Genomic DNA, 5000 nt, shown 5'->3' with positions numbered 1-5000 from the left:
AGAGAGGAGAAAAGGAACCATGAGAAGGATATTATAGACAAATGCAAAGAGCAACCCAAACTATTCTATCGGTATGTGAATGGTAAACTTAAAAACAAACAGGAATTGGTGAAACTATGCCAAGGTAACATAGAATACACAGAAGATTTAGAGATGGCCGAAGTCATGAACAATCACTTTAAATCTGTTTTCACCAGAGAGAAAATACCAAATTGTGACATAGACAAAAACAAGAAATCTCCCCTCATGAATGAGTTTACAGCATCACTAAAGGAAATATCAGAACATTTATCAAGGCTGGATGTCAGAAAATCACATGGCCCGGACGGTATTGCAAATTGGATTCTAAAGGAGTGCAAAGAAGAACTAACAGACAAAATACACATCTTAATAAACAGCTCACTCAAAGAAGGAAAGATACCCGAGGACTGGAAAAACGCTAACATTGTACCAATACACAAAGGAGGAAACAAAGAAGAACCCACCAACTATAGGCCAGTATCACTAACAAGCACCATAGCCAAAATTTGTGAGAAAATAATCAAGAATAGATGGGTAAAACATCTGGAAGACAATGACATATTAAACCCAAGACAATTCGGATTCAGACAAGGAAGATCATGCTCCACAAACTTAATATGCTTTTACTCAAGACTAATAGACATAGTGCAAGAAAGAAATGGATGGGCTGATTGTGCATTCCTAGACTTGCAAAAAGCCTTTGACAAAGTACCACACAGAAAACTACTAAAAAAACTGGAACACATAGGAGGAATACAGGGAAACCTACTAAAATGGATAGAGGACTTTCTGACTGGTAGAAAGATGAGAGTAGTGCTCAGAGAAAAATATTCAGACTGGAAAGAGGTGATCAGTGGAGTACCGCAAGGATCTGTGCTGGCACCAATAATGTTTGCTATCTATATGAATGACATGGATGAGGACGTGAACTGCTACATGAGCTTCTTTGCCGATGACGCCAAACTGCTAAGGAAAATAGAAACTGATGAGGACTGTGAAGCACTGCAAGAAGACCTAAATAGGGTATGGAACTGGAGTCAGAAATGGGAAGTGGACTTTAATACTAAGAAGTGTAGCATAATGGAGTTTGGAAAAAGCAAAAACAGAATATCAGGAAAATATACAATTGGAACCAAAGAAGTAAAGAAAGTAGGATCCGAAAAAGATTTGGGAGTAATTATCACGAACGACTTGTCCTATGATATACAGATTAACAAAATTGTCGGGGAGACTTACAACTTGCTAAGATCAATAAAAGTGGCGTTTACATACTTGGACGAAGACATGATGAAAAAAATATTGGTTACATTGATAAGGCCTAGATTAGAGTATGCAGCGACATTGTGGTCCCCCAGTACCAAAAAGAATATAAAGAAAATAGAAAGAATCCAAAGAGCAGCTACAAAAATGGCACCTGCACTTGCAAACCTATCATACGAAGAGAGATTGGCTAAACTGGAGTTACCGACACTGGAGCAAAGAAGAGAGAGAGGTGACCTATTGACCATCTACAGAATCATGAAAGGCACAGAGGTACTCGATAGTGAGAGCTTACTTAACTGGGACAAAAGAAACACAAGAGGACATGGAAAGAAAATAAAAAAACATAGCTATAGAAGAGAACTGAAGAAAAACAGTTTTCCTCATAGAGTTTTGGACACTTGGAACAAACTGGACAATGGAATAGTATGCGCAAAAACCATTCATGAGTTTAAAAACAAACTAGACACTGCAAGATACAAAGGCGGGACATCACGAGCATAGCTCCCCTTCCCGCAAAATACAACTAGGTAAATACACACACTGTCGCTGCGATGCGAGTCGTTACTCCAACTCTAGTGGGCGGGGTGTTGGGGTGTATGTGCGTGTAAGGTCACAGCATTACCCATAGATCGGTCATATATGAGCTCTGAGCTCTCTTCCGGGAGGGAAATAGCTGTCAATCAAGCCCATCTACAGTGTGTGTGTGTGTGTGTGTGTGTGTGTGTGTGTGTGTGTGTGTGTGTGTGTGTGTGTGTGTGTGTGTGTGTGTGTGTGTGTGTGTGTGTGTGTGTGTGTGTGTGCATGCGTGTGTGTGAGAGAGAGACCACGTTAACCCAGTACTTGATCCGTTGAACCACATCCCAGGTTTTGCGAAAATCTGATCATCCTTAGAACTTGTTCGAACCGTGTGAACGACTTCGACCACCTAAGGTTACCAAAGGAAGCCCAAGTTCCACATTTGCGAGAAAGCAAACGAACGATTTCTTGGTTGTCGTTTGCCAATGAGGATCCCACGTTTCCGAAGGGTGCGAACCGGTACGAACTGGTTTCTCTGCGTTTTCGGTGTCGTTCAAGCCAACCCTACTGACTATGAAACGGTCCCCTATACTCATTAGCAAGGTTAAAAATAAATAAACAAACAAATGAATAAATAAATAAATAAATAAATAAATGAATAAATAAATAAATAAATAAATAAATAAACCACACGGACTTTCTTTTTATCATTTACCAGTCCCCTCAACAGCTGAGGAGAGTCGACAGCTGTGATGACTCAAATCAGCTGGCTGAACCCCGGCGAAGGACAGGAAAACGAACAGCGATACAATGAGACAAAGAGTTACAAGATAAAGCACATGTCGACAGTAGGTCTCTTGGTCCATAACGAAGTGTAAAAAATAAATGTGTTTATCCAACTGATTTTCAAATCTTCGAGCTAGATTATTATGCACACCAAGGAAGACGAGGAGGAGGAGGAGAGTTCTTTGTCGTCGAAGAAGCAGACAGACCAACAGACCAACTGACCTACCGATCGGACGGGATGGGACAGGTATGTTTTTACTAATTCTGTTTGTTATGATCTATTTATTTATTTACTTGTTTATTTATATTTGTATATATTTATGTATCTATTTATTCATCTATTTATTTATTTATTTGTTTTATTATCATCTTCGATGTCCAGCGTGTACACGCGCGCACGCACGCATATAATGAGCGGGAACCTTCAACCAACTTTCAAGATATCCTCCGTTATCACGAATCTCCCAAGGGACAGTCCATTGTCCCTAAGCAACCAGAGGACCCGACTTTTCCAGCCAACGCCCGAACCGAACAATAGGCTTCGCCGCATCTCGGGTCAACCACCCGAACATCTGTTGTTGTTGTTTTTTTCAAAAGGAGCCGCCAGCATTTGGAGAAACACCTGCGCCGAATTCATATTTCTTTATACATGGGAACAGCCTACTTGTACAGCTGTAAATATGTTTAATCTGGCAATCCCCCGAGGTTACTACGGAGGTTGCCTTGTATTTGTAGACCAGAGGGAAGTCTGGAACATTAAAGCAAAGAGACCACTCCGAGTGTGCCTCGCCACCAGTATTTATTTACTTAATGTAGAGATAAACAAGAACCTTACAGTTTATATACTTATTCATTTATTCATTTATTCATATTCATTTGTCTGCTTATTCGCTTATTCATTTATTCTGTTTACTAATTTATTTCCTTATTTATTTTGTGTATTAATTTTGTTTATATTATCTATTTATTTATTTGTTTGCTCATTGATTTATCTATTTATTTATTTTCAACAAAAGCCAATGATTCCATCCTTGGGGGACAAAATTATATCGAAGTTGAGTTGTAGATATGGACCAAAAGGTCTCCTGTCGGCATGCTCCGCCTTTGTAATTCTTTGTAAAGTACGAAAGGAGCTACAGAACAAAGGGGAAAGCAGAAGTTACAAGTGGGCTGCATTTCTTTTTGAATGAAAATGAGTCTACAATCATAGAATAATACCACGTGACTCTGGTCCGTAGGGATACCACTAAAGTCCATAAGACACTGACTGTATAAAACTTTCAGTCAGTACTCGATACGGAACACTTTCTATTCTTTATTTATTGATTTATTGATTTATCTACTTATTTATTAATTTATTAATTAATCTATTTACTTATTAACTTATTAATTGATTGATTAATTGATTAATTTATTAAATTTTTTTTTTTTTTCAATTTTAAGAAAAAGGAAAGATAAGGTAAGAGAACAACAGAAATAGTCAATGAATTAACAGACGGTCGTCAATAATTGAAATATTGAAATATAAATCATGTGAAGAACCTAATTCAATGTTTGTATCAGGTACCCCGGGTGGCTCAGGGGCAGCGTTCTCATATGGAGCGCGATTGACCCGAGTTCAAACCCCCAACGGAAAAAAAAAAAAAAAATGCTGGCAGGAAGGTCTCATGCGTAAGCACTACGTATGCTCTCCTGAGCAGACAACACACACTAACAGCACCAGCAAAACACCTATTTATGATATGCATACTCTATTTTTATGTATATATTTATTTGTTTATTTATTTTATTTGTTGATTTATCTATTTCATTTATTTATTTATTCTATTTGTTTATTTATTTTTATCTATTATTTTATTTATTTTTTCTTTTCTTTTTTTATCTATTTATTCTATTTCATTTCATCTTATTTATTTATTTGTTTGTATTTATTTATTTATTTGTTACTATTATTATTTTAATATATATATACTTTTTTTTTTTTTTTTTGTGGACGAAGCCTGTTCACTAGAAGACAATAACACACTCTTATATCTTCTGGGGGTTCCTCTTAGACTTTCTCTTGTGGTGGGGGTGAGGGGAAGGGGGAGGGGAACGGGAGGAGAGGGGAGCGGGGAGGGAGGAGGAAGAGGGGGAAAATAGGTGCCTGTACACAGTGCAGTGTGACTAATAGGAGTCTGCAAGTAACTACCTGATTTGATGAGGAAAGGGTACTCCTTTTCGAAGTATATGGTGACGTTTTCAGTCCTGAACATGTTGGCACATGTTTACAAAGGATTACAAAGGCGGAGCATGCCGACAGGAGACCTTTTGATCCATATCTAGGTCGGATGCGAAAAAAAAATCATATTAATAATAAAATAATAAAATAAAAACTATAATAATGTAAATAACAAATAAAATACATAAATAAA

General features: G+C 37.5%; 1 protein-coding gene and 1 long non-coding RNA gene across 3 annotated transcripts in view; one reads left to right on the top strand and one right to left on the bottom strand.

The window, feature by feature from the left end:
* LOC143033594 (uncharacterized) overlaps positions 1–3154 on the top strand; it is a 6365-nt gene extending 3211 nt beyond the window's left edge. The window contains exons 2-3 of the long non-coding RNA XR_012967183.1: positions 2519–2833; positions 2969–3154. This is a non-coding gene — a long non-coding RNA (uncharacterized LOC143033594). The remainder of the gene's footprint in view (positions 1–2518; positions 2834–2968) is intronic.
* LOC143036865 (uncharacterized) overlaps positions 1–5000 on the bottom strand; it is a 108951-nt gene that overhangs the window by 74852 nt on the left and 29099 nt on the right. The gene's annotated exons all lie outside the window — the stretch shown is intronic.

The sequence above is a fragment of the Oratosquilla oratoria genome, chromosome 2 (genome assembly GCF_046742065.1).
Source record: "Oratosquilla oratoria isolate Oo_2021 chromosome 2, ASM4674206v1, whole genome shotgun sequence".
Taxonomy (NCBI): domain Eukaryota; kingdom Metazoa; phylum Arthropoda; class Malacostraca; order Stomatopoda; family Squillidae; genus Oratosquilla; species Oratosquilla oratoria.
Note: the sequence above shows the minus strand (reverse complement) of the source record. Positions and strands in the feature narration are given on the sequence as shown.